An 18,167-nucleotide genomic window follows, 5' to 3' on the forward strand; every position below is an offset into this window, starting at 1 on the left:
GCTATACAGTGGAAACTACACAACATTGTAAAGCAATTGTACTCCAATAAAAATGAAAAAAAAAAAAATAAACTCACCCACTAATAGTGAATAAAAAAGTAAAAACTAAATAAATGGCGGGATATCCCATGTTCATAGATATGAAGATTTAATATTGTCAAGATATCAGTTCTTCCCAACTTATCTATATGTTCTATGTAATCCCAATGAAAATCCCAGCAAATAATTTTGTGGATTTTGACAAACTGATTCTAAAGTTTTTATGGAGAGGCAAAAGACCAAATAGCCAATGCAATATTGAAGGAGAAGAACAAAGTAGGAGGACTGATACTACCCAACTCCAAGACTTACCATAAAGCTAGAGTAATTAATACTATGGTATTGGCAAAAGAATAGATCAATAGAACAGAATAAAGAGCCCAGAAATAAACCCACATAAAGTCGACTGATATTTGACTAAAGTAGCAAAGGCAATACAATGGAGTAAAGGTAGCTTCAACAAATGATGCTGGAACAACTGGACATTCACATGCAAATAAATGAATCTAGACACAGACCTTACTCTTCACAAAATTAATTCAAAATGGATCACAGACCCAAATGTAAAATGCAAAACATAGGAGAAAATCTAGATGCCCTTGGGCATGGTGGTGACTTTTTAGATACAACACCAAATGCAGAATCCCCGAAAGAAAGAATCAATAAGCTGGGCTCATTAAAATTAAACTTTCCTGCTCTGCAAAACACAAAGTCAAGACAATGAGAAGACAAGCCACAAACTGGGAGAAAACATTTGCACGAGACATATCTGATGAAGGACTATTATCCAAATTATACAAAGAATTCTTAAAACTCAACAATAAGAAAACAACCTAATTTTAAAATGGGCCAAAGACCTTAACAGACACCTCACCAAAGAGTATATACAGATGGCAAGTAAGCATACCAAAATATGCTCCACACCATACATCATCAGGGAAATGCATATTAAAATAATAAGATACTGATATACACCTATTAGAATGGCCAAAATCCAGAACACTGGCAACACCAAATGCTGGTGAGGATGTGAAGCCACAGGAACTCTCTTGCGTTGCTGCTGGGAATGCAAAATGGTACAGCTACTTTGGAAAATAGTTCAGCAGTTTCTTACAAAACTAAATATACTCTTACCATATGCTCCAGTAATTGTGCTCCTTGGTATTTACCCAAACAAATTGAAAAGCTATGCCTACACAAAAGCCTGCATACAGATGTTTATAGCACTTCTATTCATAATTTCCAAAACTTGGAAGCAACTAAGATGTTTTTCAGTAAGTGAATGGATGAATAAACTGTGGTATATTCAGAGGATGGAATATTATTCAGTGCTAAAAAGAAATGAGCTGCCAAGCCATGAAAAGACCAGGAAGAAATAAATGCATATTACTAAGTGAAATAAGCCAATCTCAAAAGGCTACATACTGTATGACTCCAACTATGTGACATTCTGGAAAAGGCAAAACTATGGAGACAGTCAAAAGGTCAGTGACCTCCAGGGATTTGGGTGTAGGGAGGATGAATAGGCAGAACACAGGGGATTTTTATTTATTTATTTTTTCAAGTGATTTTTTTTAGCTTTAATTTTAAATTATAAACATAGCATGTGAACACATTTGTTAGAAAAATTCAAATATCACCAAATATATAGCAGAAAAGTGAAAAGCCATCCCCAAATCTCATTCTCTGCCTTATATATAGCATGTTAAGCGTTTGATGGGTTTATAATTTTTCATTTTTATAATAACTTTTAAATAGGAAATATATGCAAATAGTTCAAAATTCAAAAGTTACCAAGTAGTTTATAGGAAAAATTGTCTCTTTCCTTCCCTGTTTCCAGCAATTAAATTCCCTTCCCTTGAAGAAAATCCTATTAACAGTACATATGTTTGTGGGTTCTTTTAACTTTTTATTTTACATTGGAGTATAGGTGATTAACAATGTTGTGTTAGTTTCAGGTGTACAGCAAAGGATTTTTAGAGCAGTGAAACTACTTTGTATAGTGCTATAGTGATGGATACATGTTGCACATTTGACCAAACCCACAGAATGTACACCACCAAGAGCGAACCCTAATATAAACTATGGACTTTGGGTGATAAGGATCTGTGAACGTAGGTATATCAATTGTAACAAATGTACCATTCTGGTGGGGACTGCTGGGGCAGGGGAACACAGGAAATCTATGTACCTTCCTCTCAATTTTGCTGTGAACCTAAAACTGCTCTAAAAAGTTAAAATATTCTATATCTTGCTATGGTGGTGGTTACATGGGTGTATGAATTTTCCAAAATGCACTTTAAATTAGTACATTTTCTTTTATGTAAATTATATTTAATAAAGTTGATTCTAAATGAGGTGAAAGATTACACTGGCCTGTTGTCTGCAGAACAAAGTAAAGGATAATTAAAGAGACTGCAGGAGGAGCATATACGGTAGGTGAGGGATAAAAGTCATTTGCACTTTGGCTGTGGAAATAGAGAGAGTATATTTAGAGGTAAAATCAACAAGACTTGGTGACTAGTCGAGGGCGAGTGACAGAAGTGTCAAGGACAGCTCCCAGCTGTGTAACTGCAGCAATCAGGCAGAGTGGTGGGTGGGCTGTCCTCTCTGAACTGAGGAGCTGGAGGGGAGGAGCAGGTTTGGCTGGAAAATTACAGCTTCTGTTTTGGATTAGATGGTTATGATGGGCTGTGAGCCATCTCCAAAGATGTTGATTTTGTCATTCTGAATGCAGCAGAGCCTTTTGTCTCAGGGGAAATTGGGGCAAGAGATTCATTCACAGTACAAGATATTGGTAGGACCAGACCCCAGGGAAGTACCCGAGACTTTCATTGGCTGGGAGCCCCTTTGGAGCGAGGCAGTCTCTCCCTTCTCCTGGTCTTTTGCCACCTCAGATGGATGAGCAAGCTGACCTTTCTGAGTCATTTGGCAAATTCTAACAGCACCCTCATCTGAGACTCTCTGGCCTCCACTGGGCAAGATCTGAAGACCAAGCTTCATTTGGATTGGAGAAAAGGGTAGGGAAAGTCTAACACTTAGAAAGCCAGGAAAAAGAATGCGAAGGCCCAGATACGTACTCTAGCAGATGAAAAGCATATGCTGAGCCTCTAGCAAACTTCACTTCTACAAATAACACCACCGCCTTGGGGAACAGCAGAGACATTTGACCAGGCAGCAGCTGTGCAGAGAGTGCTATTTAAAGACTCAGCTTTTGCAGCCCAAGGACTCCAGGCTTAGGATTTGATTGGAAGGCAGAGTGAAGATGGCAAAGACTGAGGAAAGAACCAGATTTGGGGAAAAACATCACCAGGTGGTTGGCTGCCGATATGAACACTGAATATGTTAAATGAGTTCATTTTAATAAAAATAGGTCTAACCATCTCTCTCTGAGTAAATTAAATGTGTTAATTCATAGAAAGCGCTTGGAACAGTGTCCAGCTCATAGTGCTTCTTGAAGGGAAACTGTCATTATTACCGTCATTATCTCCCAATCTACCTACCTACATATATTTGCCCAGAGATGGAGAAATGCTCATCTATAATGATATGTTACTGCTAAGTGGTTGGATTTATAGTGAGTATGTTTTTAACTCTCTTCTTTGTATTTTTCTTTAATCCTTGAATTCTTTATAATGAACACAAATATTTTGTAAAAACCACAAGTCATTATTCTGGGAGGAAAAAGTGAAGGCTCTGGAGTCAGACTTCCTAGGTTTCAACCCCAACTCCACTGATTAATAGCTGTGTGACCCTGAGCAAATTATTTACCTCCTCTGAGTCTGTTTTCTCCTGTATAGAAGGGGGTAATAATGTTACTTACCTCATTTGGTGGTTATGGGAATTAAATGAGATAATCTAGGTAGAGCTTGGCATGGTAACTGGCAGAGAGTGAGAGTGAGATAAATAATGACTGTTACTACTGGCAGTAGAAGTGGTCCTGGCTGTGTTATTTCCTTCTTGGGCAAGGATCATGTTCTATTTACTTCAGTGTTCTTGGAATGTAGTAGTCACTCTGGAAACAGTTGGTAGTTTAGCTGGGGCCACCTCAGGCATAAGCCTGGGAACATTCTTTGTCAAGGTAGAAAAAAGAGTGAAAAGACCTCAAGCACCTTCCCCCACATGGTCAAGGGTTGGGTCCTTCGTTTTGGTGATTGGGAAGCACAAGTTATTTCTCCAAAACTCTTGAGACTCTCCCAAGAGATGAGGTCCTTAGAGGGTCCATCATTGGTTTCTTTTATTTTTCCTTCGATTTTTTTAAAACATCTTTATTGGAGTATAATTGCTTTACAATGGTGTGTTAGTTTCTGTTTTATAACAAAGTGAATCAGCTATACATATACATATATCCCCGTATCTCCTCCCTCTTGTGCCTCACCATTGGTTTCTTACTCTTCCATATGATGGCTAGCCAGAAGCCAGGGCCATTGCTCTCCATCACCTTATACTGTTCTTCATGGACTGTAGGCAAGTCATTTCCATGAGAATTTCTAATAATGTAAAACCTCAGGTGAACAATTACAAGGGAACTGCAGCCATTTTCCACTGACTATGTGTGAGTGTGTTGGGGAATGACATTCTTTGTTATGTCTAAAACAATCCCTCAACATACAGATAACTAATAGGCACATGAGATGCTTGCTCATCATCACTAATTATTAGAGAAATGCAAATCAAAACTATAATGAGGTATCACCTCACACCGGTCAGAATGGCCATCATTAAAAAGTCTACAAATAATAAATGCTGGAGAGGGTGTAGAGAAAAGGGGACCCTCCTACACTGTTGGTGGGAATGTATTGAATAAATTGGTGCAGCCACTATAGAAAACAGGATGGAGGTTCCTCAAAAACCTAGAAATAGAGTTGCCATATAATCCAGCAACCCCACTTATGGGCATATATCTAGAAAAAACAATAATTTGAAAAGATACATTGACCCTTATGTTCATAGCAGCGCTATTTACAATGGCCAGGACACGGAAGCAACCTAACTGTTCATCAACAGATGAATGGATAAAGAAGATGTGGCATATATATATATAATGGAATACTACTCAGCCATAAAAAAGAATGAAATAATGCCATTTGCAGCAACATGGATGGAACTAGAGATTAGCATACTAAGTGGAGTAAGTCAGAAAGAGAAAGACAAATACCATATGAGATCACTTATATGTGGAATCTAAAATATGACACAAATGAACTTATGTACAAAACAGAAACAGACTCACAGATGTAGAGAACAGATATGTGGTTGCCAAGGGGTGGGGTGGGGGTAGTGGAGGGACGGATTGGGAGTTTGGGATTACCAGATGCAAACTATTATGTGTAGAATGGATAAACAACAAGGTCCTACTGTATAGCACAGGAAACTATATTCAATATCCTGTAATAAACCATAATGGAAAAGAATATGAAAAAGAATATATATATATAACTGAATCTCTTTGCTGTATAGCAGAAATTAACACAACATTGTAAATCAACTACACTTCAATAAAATTAAAAAAAATAAAACAATCCTTTAGAAGGAAAGAGTCCTTCCTATATTTTCTAAATACTCTACAACAAACATATATTCCTTTTAAAGTAAGAAATGAAAACTTTAAAAAACCATCCAATTCTTTATAACCATGGTCCCAGGAATTCAGCATATCCACATTTCTCCTGCTTTCTCCTTCTTGTCCCTATAAGATGCAGAGTCTTGTTAAGTTAAATAGGGAGGACAGATTGTGTCTGCACTTATTCCTGTTAAGAATGATAAGCATCAAGCCATCCACATTCCCATATAGTACATTGGCAATAATACTGCTTTTCAAAAATCCACTGATTAGATAAATATTTCCTGAGCACCTACTATGTGCCAAGCACCATTCTATGTGTTTGTTTGTTTGTTAAATGTGTCAAGCCGGTATTGAGGGCTCCCACTAAAGGACAATGCAGAGATGGTGGAAATGAGTGATTAGGAGACACAATAGCTGTAGGTGTGACTCTAGTGACTACATAAGTGACTGTTGTGGACAGGAAATTTGACCCTGAATGTGACAGTGACATGTGAGTATAATAGTGAAAGTGACTAAATGGTCAGTAACAAGGACAGCTGTTTACCCTGTTAGGGTCTACTAATATTGACTTGATTTTGTGGCAGTGAAAGTAGTTGAGTGATAATGATGGTGAAAACAACGGAAAGGGTGACAGCTGTGCACACATTCCAACTGCTATATTGTACAGAACTGTTTGAAGTTTGTGGTTATGGAGAGGGGTCGCATACTGGACAATGACAGTAAAAAAAAAATGATGAACTGGATGACAGCAACAATGCAAATGACAGTTTTGCCCCGTAGATTGAATTTGTGATTAAAACGGTGATGGGAGTCAGTCCGACAATGACATCCCTCAGAACGACTCACTATCGACCCTGTGGATGCAACAGCTGTTACCAAAGAGGGAACTTGTCTTTGTACTGAGACAACTGGATTTGGGCGGCATGACTGTTAGTGACAGAAAAATTGCGTGTCAGGGACAGACAGACATTGTGAGGCTCAGGGGGCCAGAGCCGATGTGACTTAATTTGATACTGTATGGATATGACTTCATTTAATTGGCTGTGTGAAGGTGGCGAGAGGAATTCCAACATGGAACGTATAGGGTGAGACAGTGCGTAACAGAAAAACGGAGCACAAGCAAAACTAACGATTTTACCCACAAACCTCTACATCCCAAAATGGGGAGGAAGGAGAGGCGGGACCAAAATGCCTTCAAGACGCCACGATTGGTTGATACGGGTCTGTTAGCCTATTACGTCCGAGCCAAGCCTCTCCACCAATGAGAATGGGGCGCGGCTCACGTCACGTCTCCGCCTTGCACGTGAACTTGTTTTGGAAAAATGGAAAGAAATCTTTTGTGCCTAATTCTCTGCTGTTGTTTGAGATAAGATCTCAACTTTAGTGCTGCCCGGGCGAGGGATGGTAGAAACCCATTAGAACTTTCCTAAGGGAGTGTGGGGAGAAGAAGGAGTGGTCAAGGGTCAGAGGTCAGAGAAGCGGTTAGCAACGGGTTTCTCCCAGCGTGCTAGCATTGGTGGAGAGCGCGCGTCCCGCCCCCGTGAGGCCCGCCCCCCAGCACGTGACTGTGGCGCGCGGGGCAGGCCGGGCCGCTGCCTCCTTGCTTATATCTCTTCCGCTCCGGCCTTAAAATGGCCGCCTGCTGGCGTCTCTGGCGCTGTTGAATGGAGAAAGCTTTATTGTTCCCTTCGGGCAGGAGTGTTCGTGTCCTTTATGGCGCTGTCAATAAAGAACCGCAGTTTGAATCGGTGCTGAACAGGTAACCATAGAAACGGGGCTGGGACTCAGCGTGGAGACCCCTTTTGCAGCTGTGGCCTAAGAGGCGCCCCGAATGAGGGGCGAACAGAGACCCCTCGGCGTGGCGAAGTCCGCTGCGCTCTGCCAAGTCCCGGCCGTCTCTCCCCGCCCCGGGACGTGGAGCCCCGGGGCGGCCTACACCCCGAGCGCAGGCTCCGCTGTCGTCTGTGGCGGGGAGAGGCCACGGGGTCCCGGCCGGGACGCTCGGCCGGGCCTACTCCCCGCTTGGGGCCTGTTCTCCGCCTGGGACCTGCCCTCAACCCTCGTCGCCTGCTACTCGGCGCGATCGGAGGCCACTCCTCGCAGCTGCTTCTCGCACTCTCACCCCTCCTCCCCTCCCGCCAAATCCCGACCCCGGGCCCCAGCAAGTTAGGGTCTTGGGCTAAATCCGCCCCTCCCCCTCCCCCGTTTTTGTCAGCCGGGAGCTAAGAAGGTTTTACATTTTTTTTAATGGCTGTGAAGAATATTTCACATAATTTGTGACAGTTGTATGAAATCAGATTCTCATGTCCGTAAATGAAGTTTTATTGGAACACAGCCGTGTTCATGGTTTATGTATTGCCTATGGCTGTTTTCCTTCTACGAGAGCAAAGTTGAGTAGTTGCAACAGATATCTGATGGCTTTGACCCCTTGGCGCACGAAGCCGAAAATGCTTTTGGCCTTTCACAGAAAAACTGTGGCGGCCCCAGCTCTAGACACAAGTAGACCGGGTCAGTGTTGTCTTTCAGGGATTCCTCAGGTCCCTTCTCACGGAGTGGGAAACTCGAGTTACAACTGCCCTATGCACCCAGAGCTCTTTATTTGACCAACCACTCTGGCTTCCATTACCTTTTCTGGTCTTATTGGTGTATTATTCAAAATGGAATTGTTTCTTCTACTTTGAATAACAATAATACCATTCTACCGAGCGCCTACGGTAAGCCAGTTGCTTATTTATATTCATACACAGCTTTTTTGTACCAATAACTTTTTAGAAGTGTCCGTGTCTGTTTTGCGTAAGAGGAGGAAGCCCAGGTTCTGAGAGGTTAAGCTGTCTAAGACTGTAATAGATTATAGGTCTGGCAAATTGAGCTCTTCCCTGGGAGCGCCCTGCCTGGGGACCCATGTCGTTCTGCTTGGACTTCATTCTTTCACATCTCTCAAACTGGGACTATTGGTTCTTCCTTGGAATCGAATCCAAATCTTTGTATGGCTTGTGGAGATTTAATTACAGCCTCAACTGAAAATTTTCTCTACTTGGCTAAATCATCAAACTTCTGCCACACCCCACTTCCTAATTTAGACGCTTTTATTTTTTATTTTTAACATCTTTATTGGAGTATAATTGCTTTACAATGGTGTGTTAGTTTCTGCTGTATCACAAAGTGAATCAGCTCTACGTATACATATGTCCCCATATCTCCTCCCTTTTGCATCTCCCTCCCACCCTCCCTATCCCACCCCTCTAGGTGGTCACAAAGCACCGAGCTGATCTCCCTGTGCTATGTGGCTGCTTCCCACTAGCTGTCTGTTTTACATTTGGTAGTGTATATATGTCCATGCCACTCTCTCACTTCGTCCCAGCTTACCCTTCCCCCTCCCGTGTCCTCAAGTCTGTTCTCTACATCTGCATCTTTATTCCTGTCCTGCCCCTAGGTTCTTCAGAACCATTTTTTTTTTTACATTCCATATATATGGGTTAGCATACGGTATTTGTTTTTCTCTTTCTGACTTATTTCACTCTGTATGACAGACTCTAGGTCCATCCACCTCACTACAAATAGTTCAATTTCATTTCTTTTTATGGCTGAGTAATATTCCATTGTATATATGTGCCATATCTTTTTTATCCATTCATCTGTCTATGGACACTTAGGTTGCTTCCATGTCCTGGTTATTGTAAATAGTGCTGCAGTGAACATTGTGGTACATGACCACAGTGTTTTGAATTATGGTTTTCTCAGGGTATATGCCCAGCAGTGGGATTGCTGGGTCATATGGTAGTTCTGTTTTTAATTTTTTAAGAAACCTCCATACGGTTCTCCATAGTGGCTGTATCAATTTACATTCCCACCAACAGTGCAAGAGGGTTCCCTTTTCTCCACACCCTCTCCAGCATTTATTGTTTGTAGATGTTTTGATGATGGCCATTCTGACCGGTGTGAGGTGATACATCATTGCAGTTTTGATTTGTATATCTCTAATGATTAATGATGTTGAGCATCCTTTCATGTGTTTGTTGGCAATCTGTATATCTTCTTCGGAGACATGTCTGTTTAGTAGACATTGTTCTTTTATAAGAGTTGTTCCCAAACCTAACTATTCGTCACTAGTTTAACTAACAAATAGATTCAGAACACCCATGCTTGCCTGCATACATTTGTTAATCATTCAGTATTTGTCGAGCACCTAGAACATACTAGCAATGATTCAAATCCCTGAAAGTACAGTGGTGAACAAGATCAACGTAATCTCTGCCCTTCCATGGAATTTAAATTCTGTAGGGGCTTGGACAGGTGGCATACAGGTAAACAAAGATAATTTCATATATAGCTGTCATTGCATCATAATAAAATCAGTAGTTAATATTTACTGAGTGATTCCTGTGTGCTAAGGACTTCACTATGTGCGTTATTTCCATGGCTTATCTTTTAATCCTCACACCAACACTATGACATAGGTAGTATTAATATTCCCATTTTAAAGATGAGGAAACAGAGTCAGGAGAGATGACCTTGGTCATAGCTAATGCATAAGGGAGCTGCGATCTGAACCTAAACTGATCACACTAACCACCCTGAATTATTCCATCTGTTTGTTATCTTTCCTGCTAACTTGGGAGGTCTTGAAGGGCAGGGACCACACTTCACCTCTTCTTGTATCAGCTGCTAGCCAGTGCCCACACCCTGGTATTTGGTAAATAGTAAATAAATCCAGGCCATTCACTGAACAAATATTTGAGTGTCTGCTATTTACCAGGCACCACTGTGGCTATGATTATCAGGGTGAAACATGGACCCAAAACCGAGTGTCTTAACACAGTAAAGAGGTACCAAAGTTACTCCAGATTGTGGCAACTGCTATAAAGCAAACAAAACAGTGTTGACCTGGGAGACCACCTATTATTACCAGGATAGTCCCCAAAGACCTCTCTTCTGTGTAGTTTAAGCTGATACTTGTTGCGTGACCAGGATCCTGTCCAAAGGAAGGGAAAGGGGAGAGAATTAGAGAGGAAGAACTTTTCGGTAGGTTCAGAGACTGTGAGATGGCAAGAACTTGGAGAGTTACAGAAGAAAGAAGCCAGTGAATGTGTTGTGTTTCACAGTCTTGTGCTCTGAGTTCCGGCCCTGTACCCAGCTTTATTGCTGATAGAGCTGCATGGTCTTGGGCCAGTTACAGGTTATTGTCTAAGTTGTCAAATGTGGATAATGTTACCTTCTCAAAGGATTGTTGTGTGTTTTCTTTTTGTTACACACATATTGCTTAATTCCAATTAGAGAAAACTAACCAAATTTGACTCCAAATGGAAACTTACTTAAAGTGATAAATAATAACAAAAATTCAGAAGTATGTTACAGATGAGGGTGTGTGTGGGGTGTGTGTGTGCATGGGTATGTGTGTGTGTGTTTCTGTCTTTGGGGGGAGGAGAACAGATCTTATTTTTTTTCTTTATGTTTTTTTAAGAGAGGATCTTTTCCAATTAGGATTTAATTTTTTAAACAAAATTATACAACTGTCTGTGGAGAGCGTTTTTCATCATTTTAGTGTTTTAAGCTTGAAACTATTTGTATTCCTTCATTCTAAGAAAATGATAGGCTTCTTCTAGTTGGTAGTAATTTTAGAATTGGTTTGCAAATGATTTGGGGTTTTCTCTAAAAGTTTTCAAAATAATGTTGCATACTTTAAGCAGAATGTTGAATGCTTTAAAGCTGGTAGACTTTTTGAATAGGTAAAAATAAATGATGATGTTTGGGTTCATGAACATGAAAAATTACAGAGGCAGTAATAAATTGAGCAAACCATATAGGAAGATCAGCAATGTCAAGTTTTGTTTTAAACTGTATCCAGTAACCATATTGCACGTGTCATCAGAAGATGTAATCCAGCCCAGCAAATGGAGCAAGGAACTGGATGGAGAGTGGCATGTTAATGCAATGTTAACCAACAAGCCCTGAATTAAATTGCTATTTTAGATTTGGGTGGGGCCTTCACATTTAAAGTATTGCAGTTTTACTCTGTGATTTGGGTCTGTTGGATTCCAGTAAAGAGTAGGTGGTAACACTAGCTTTGAAGGATAATATAAAACTGCAGGAAGAGCCAGGGCATACCAATTTGTTTTTCAGTCTATTTTATTTCAGTTCAAAGCATCATTGCAGACAGACAGCACAGGGAAACAAGCCACACTTTGGCAATACTCACCTGCTTTTGGAGATTGAGGAAGACTGGGTATAACCAAAGTGTGGCTTATTTTCCTGTACTATCTATCTGCAAAGGTGCTTTGAACTGAAATAAAACAGATTGAAAAACAAATTGGTGTGCCCTGTTGCCTCATACTGAGTATTTACATTACCCTTCTGGAGTACTGCCTGTACCAGCACCCTGGGGGGAAGCGGTGACCCTTCAGCCTCTTTCAACTCTTCAAGAGAGTGAGCTCTTTGATTTTCACAAGGAAACTGGATTGGGATATATTGTTTTCTGGATCTCCAATAGCCTGCCTTCTAAAGCCATCATCTTGATAATGTGGAGAAAGCAAGCTATAACCTATAGAGGAAAGAATTAAATATTAAGGGCATTTAAATTCAGAGATGAGGTTGTCACTTTCTTTAAGTCATGCAGAGGGTGCGGTATTTCATTTGCAGAGAGTGTGCAGTTGTAAGACTCCTACAGCTCTCAAGGGAGAGAAAGGTAGGGAAAGAAAGCTATCTTTCCTTACATTTCCCTAATGTTGTTATTTAACTCCATATTCTCAAAATCATGACATCAAGTATTTCATTTCCATAGATAAAGTAAATATGTTATTGCTGATCCACATTAGGTTGTTAATCTGGGGTAAATGGTCAAGTTGCAAGGGATCCATGAATCCTTTGAATTTGCCTGCAGATTTGTGTGAATGCCATTTTTTTTTCTGGGAAGAGAGCCCATTACAGGCATAGCTTGGAGATATGGTGGGTTCAGTTCCAGACCACTGCAGTAAAGTGAGTATTGTAATAAAGCGAGTCACATAGAAAATACTTTATTGCTAAAAAATGCTAACCATCATCTGACAATGCATGGTTGCCACAAACCTTTAATTTGTAAAAACTGTGCACTATCTTCAAAGCACAATAAAATGAGGTGTGCTTGTACTGTAGTCAGGTCATGGAGGGGTCCTTGACCCTTCAAAAGGTACTGAGCCAACAATGAACATGTAACACCACTGAACCGAAACAGTGAGGAGAATCCCCCTAAAACTAGTACTTTCTATTGTTCTGGGACTTTGAACTCAAAGATGTAAAGTAAAAGTGTCTTTTCTTGCTTTGTTTCCTGTCTAAACTGGTCAAACATAGTTGAATGTTTGTGTATAATATAGGCATTCACCCAATGAGGTGCTTCAGGGATACCTTAGAGATCATTGTCATTATTTTACATGAGACTGGTGAAATGGGGACGTGTTGTCTCGACAACCTGGTTAGCAGATGAACGTATTTGTTTCTTCTGACAGGTGAAAGGAAGAGTAGTAGAAGCCCAGTACTTTGGCTCTAGGCATCAACTTTTTGCAGGTGGAGTCAGTTCCTCAGGGTTAGGAAAGTAGGGTTAAAAGGGAGAGAGGAGGAGAGGGATAGATTCAAGGAAGCAGAGACAGGAGGCAAGGATGCTTCCCCTGCATTTGTCCTGGAGACCCTCTGTATCTGTGACAGTAGAGCTGCTATTTTGAAACCAAACTTATCTCAGAACTTGTCTAATATTAGGACCTCTGAAAAAGTCAGTTCGTGATGTAATTTCTGGTTTTATTAGTACCTGAAAGGAAAAAAAAAAAAAAAAGGAAGGAAGTATCTTTTAAATCTTCATGTTAGAATATTTTGTGAAAATGGGACCTCAGTAGAAAATGGCTTAGGCCAGAGTTTGGCCCGTGTTGTGTTTACCAATTAGTTGCTTACATTTAAACATTTTACATCTGTCAGACCCCTGAAGGTGTTTGCATGAGTGACTTCTGCTATAAGCTCTAGAATCTGGTTCTGGGACATACAATAGGGCATGTTTTATGAAGGAAAGGGCCCAACTAGGTTGAGGGAGGTTAGAAACAAAGGATTGTAAGTGTGAATAATAGCTTTTGAGGCTCCAAGTACTGTTACTGTTACAAGTACTGGTTAGTTGACTTATTTTTTTAATATAAAAAACAAAAATGAACAGTATATGATTCTATTTCTGACTGAGAAAATTTTACAAGAGGTAATCTAACTCTGCAGTTTCATCTGTTTCTCAGCTTTCTAGGACTGTGGCCTGACAGTTGGTCTTCCTTCTTGACTCCCTTGGCTCCCTGCCCCCACGAGGGGCTCTGGCAGTAGTGAACTTAGCAGTTTTCTTCTATATGGTACTTCTCTTGGGTTCCTGGTCTCAGTGGATGGCACCACGGAGCTGCCAGAGGCGGAAACCCAGGAGTCATCCAGTGTTCTTCCCCTTCTCTCAACTCTCCACCCCCTTCCACTCCCCACCCACAAATGGCACACATTTTTTAGACTGCAAGCCTGTTGATGTCCCCTTTCTCTTTGGGCTAAAGCTGCTGTAATCTCTTGTCTTGGATTACTGCGGCAGCAGTCTGTAGCTGGCCAGCCAGCTTTCCACCTTTGTTCCAATCCAATCTATTTTGTACATTGTTGCGAGTGATCTTTGTAAAGCACAGATCGGAACACATTACTCTCCAGGCTAAAACTCCAAGATGGCTTGCCTGCCCTCTGTGTGGTTCCTTGGCATGGCTTGGGCTGCCCTCAAGCCCTGGCTGTGCCCACCTCAAGCCTCAACTCTTAGCGCTTTCTCCACTCCCTCTTACCCTTCTACTTGAGCGTCAGTCATTAACACTCAATGGGCAACATGGAACTTCACCCTTCCTGGACTATGGGCCATGCTCTGGGGCTTTCGGGCTGTTCCTTCTCTCTGGATTTCCCTGGCCATGTTATTAACCCGGCAAGTAGCAATGCTGCTGTCTGTCCTGACCATTAGATTACTGAATGTTGTTTTAGTTTTCTTTGTGGTTCCTTTTGTCCTTAGAATATATGCTATTTGAGTTGTATAGTCAAACGTCCTAAAAGTCACTTCATGTAATTATTTTCTCTATGTGGTATGCCACCAACTTGATAAACAGACCCATTTGTTTTAAAACTTAAGAATTGATTATAAAAATCTAATTTTGTTTTTTTAACTATGAAAACCATTTACATGGTTCCAAAATCAAAACTATACAGCAAGGTATATTCATAGAAGTTTTTATTTCATGCCTGACCCTTCTTTTCTGTTTCTCTTGAGTCTTGATGCTAGAGTTTTGGAGTTTTGTCAGTCTGTTAGGTAAGAAATAATATTTCAGTATAGTTTAATTTTGTTTTCTCCTTTTATGAGTTACAGAATATCTGCCCAATGTCTGTGGTATAAGTTACAAAAATATTTTTTCCAGTTTGTCACATGTCTGACTTTACATATGTAATGTTATTGCTATACAAAAGTTTTACATCTTTACATAGTCATAATGATCAGTCTTTCAGTGTATTGCTTTAGATTTTGAGTCAGAGTTAGGAAGTTTGCGCCACTCTCAATTTATGAGGAATTCATTAATGTTTTCTTCTAGTACATATATGGTTTCACTTTTTTTTTCTTTTTTTTCCTTTTTTTTAGTATCTAAGACTCAGATCCATTTGGAATTTATCTTGGCATTTGGTTTGAGGAAGGATCCAATTTTATCTTTTTTCCAATGAATGGCCAGCCAGGTGTCCCAGCACTACTTATTAAAAGCTCTTATCTTTGCTCCACTGATTTGAGATGCTGTCTTTAGCAGATACTAAACTCTTATGTGCATTTGGGTTTCCTACTGGATTTTGTTTTGTTCCATTGATTGTCAATTCATATGCCATTGCAAAACTATCTTAATTTTAGAGGCTTTGTAATTTGTTTTACTGTCTGGAGGGGCTAGTTTTTTCATATTGCTCCTTTTCAGAGTTTTCCTCACTGTTTTGCTTGTTTATTCTGCCATATGAGCTTTGTAATAAATTTGTCTAATTTCCGGATGAAACAACTTGATGGTATTTTTATTGAGATTATGCTAAATTTATAAATTAGCTTAGGGAGAACTGACATCTTCATGATGTTGAATATTTCTATCCAAGATCATGGTCTGTCTTTCCATTTGCTCAAGGCTACTTTTGTGATTTTTCAAGAGTATTTTGTGTTTTTCCTTATATAAAGTTTGTTTGCTTCTTGCTCAGTTTATTAGACTTTCATTCTTAACTTTTTAAAAAAAATAAATAATTCCTTTAAGAATCCCTCCAGAACTTCTCAGAGAAGTTATATACACCCACGTACTCAAAAATTTTTGCATATCGTTTCTGGTGGTTCATAGATACCCTCCTCCAAAAGCCCATCACATTATATTGTCCCCTCAAAACCCCTTCTGTTGTCTGTCTTCCTCTCTTTCCCATTCTCAATACCTAGCTCTGTGTCCTGCATACTGTAGGCAGTCAGTACATATTTGTTGAATGGAATGAATAAAGCAGTAAGGGGAAAAAGTGAATAAAAGAGTGAGAAACCTATAAGAGTATATTTGGGAAGGTTTTCCTTGCACAGTTGTTCCTCAGTTTGAAGTCTGTAGCCTTAATTCACTGGTTCATAGCATTTTGCTCTCCTCCTTATCCCCATCCCAGAACTTAAAAAAATACCATGTTGATAATAATAGTTAGCATTTAATGAACACCTAAAAAGTGCCACGCAGTGTACTAAGTGTTTTACACAATTTCTTGTAATCCTCACAGCAACTAAGCAATAGATACTATTATCCCCATTTAAAAAATTGTTATGGAAATTTCAAACATAAAAGTGAGAATAGCATTATGAGCTCCCATATACATGTTCACTCATTTTGCACTTGAGAAAACAGGTTTTGAAAGATTAAGTAACTCAAGGTTACAGAGCTAAAGTCAGGTGTAGAACCCAACTCTTTTTAGCTCCTTATTAAGATTGTTTTTAAAATTTTAAACTCCAGCTGGCCAGGGAAAAGCAGAAGCAAGGGAGATGGTCAAGAGCTACTCTTCTAAACTGTAACTGGTAGTAGTAGTATATTAGTCTTCCCTTCTAATTCACGTCACAAATATTTCCCTCACTTCTACTGTTTGCAAACAGTAAGCCCTCCTCTCTCTCCCTCTTTATTGCTTCTCTTATGTCCTCTGCTTTTGCTCTGCCTTCTCTTTATCTTAGAGTTTTGTTAGTGCAATCTGATCTTAGTTCATTTTTAAAGGCCTGTCACTGTTTTGAGTACCCAGCTCCTAACATGATGTTGGGAACGTAGTAAGAACTTATAAATTTAAACAACAGTGGAACTTGCTGCTCTTATTCATTTAGCCCATAGGTTTGGTACGGTACTATAACTTCTGAATGACGCTCAGAAGCCCTGGCAGTCATTAAATTTGACCACCTAGACACAAGCTGCTCTTATAGCTGGTACTCTGCTGTCAACTGCCCTCAGTTCCAGTCAGATTTAAACCAGAGGGAGACTTTCTAAGGTCAAAGTCCAAGACAGCAGAATAATTGGCCCCTAAAGTTCCGGATTTTTTTTTTCCTGGGCAGCAGAAAATGAAGTTTTCCATGTATTTCTTTGAACATTTTTGAGCAAATACTATGGAGCCCCATAGGCTCTTTCCAAACGTTAAAGACAATAGAGAAGTTATCCTCTTTTGCTTTTTTTTTTTTGGATGTTAGTTCCTTAAGTTAACCCTCTTGTCATAATCCCTGCTGATGGATGGGAGAAAGATAGAGATGAAAATAATTCCCACTTCTTCAAAGGTAAGAGAAAAAGCTTACAGTACTAAGGGGAGAGGAGAATGGAGTTCATGTATGAAATATACACAGAAGTGTCCTGAAGGCTGGGTGATCCGAGTAGGGTAATAGGACAGTCTCACAGGAAGTTGGGGCTCCATAGACTCTTCAGTGCTTCTGCTGCTTAACTACAATGTAGAAGAAAAGAAGAATTTTAAGCTGAAAGTGGTCTCTTCTTCCCAGCTGTGCCATAAACTCCTTGAGAGCAGGGAGTATGCTGATTTCTTCTCTGTGTAGTTCCAAGCCAGTTAAGGCCATTTGGCTGAGCTCAGTAAAGATCTGCTGGACAGACAAGCATACACTGTCCACTGACTAGGCTGGGAAATGGGTCTTGGAGGTTTGCTGGGACGGCATGGGCTCCACATCCCCCAGTGGCAATATTACCAGCTGTATGGCCTTGGACAAGTCAGGGGGCCAGAGTAATATGTGTATGGTGCCTCATATAGCGGGGAATAAGTAGGCTCTAAATCAAGGTCATGTTCTTCCTTTAAAACTACTTCATTTACTGTGTATCTTTGCACTGCCTCTGAACAGAGAAGTTACCAAAAAAGTAGGAGAAAAACTCAAGGATCAAGCGCTTCACTGCTTTTTAAATTCTTAAGCTTGGGCAATATCCAGTGGTAAAGGTCCGGCTCCAGAGTCAAACAGCATGGGTTCATTTACTGACTCTACTGCTCACTGGCTTTATGATTTGGGGCAAGTCATTTAATCTCTCTAGGTCTCCACTTTCTC

General features: G+C 40.3%; 1 protein-coding gene across 9 annotated transcripts in view; it reads left to right on the forward strand.

Moving 5' to 3' along the window:
- Positions 1-7,051: 7,051 nt before the first annotated feature.
- The window catches only part of ZBTB40 (zinc finger and BTB domain containing 40), an 80,796-nt gene continuing 69,680 nt past the window's right edge, over positions 7,052-18,167 (forward strand). For 6 of the 9 annotated variants that reach the window (XM_079903476.1, XM_079903475.1, XM_079903473.1 and 3 more), the window contains exon 1: positions 7,052-7,364. The gene's annotated coding sequence lies outside the window, so the exon portion shown is untranslated. Of the gene's footprint in view, positions 7,365-7,393; positions 8,320-18,167 lie in introns of those variants that run through there. The other 3 variants (XM_079903478.1, XM_079903474.1, XM_079903479.1) reach the window with 1 other exon arrangement.

The sequence above is a fragment of the Stenella coeruleoalba genome, assembly GCF_951394435.1.
Source record: "Stenella coeruleoalba genome assembly, chromosome: 1".
NCBI lineage: Eukaryota > Metazoa > Chordata > Mammalia > Artiodactyla > Delphinidae > Stenella > Stenella coeruleoalba.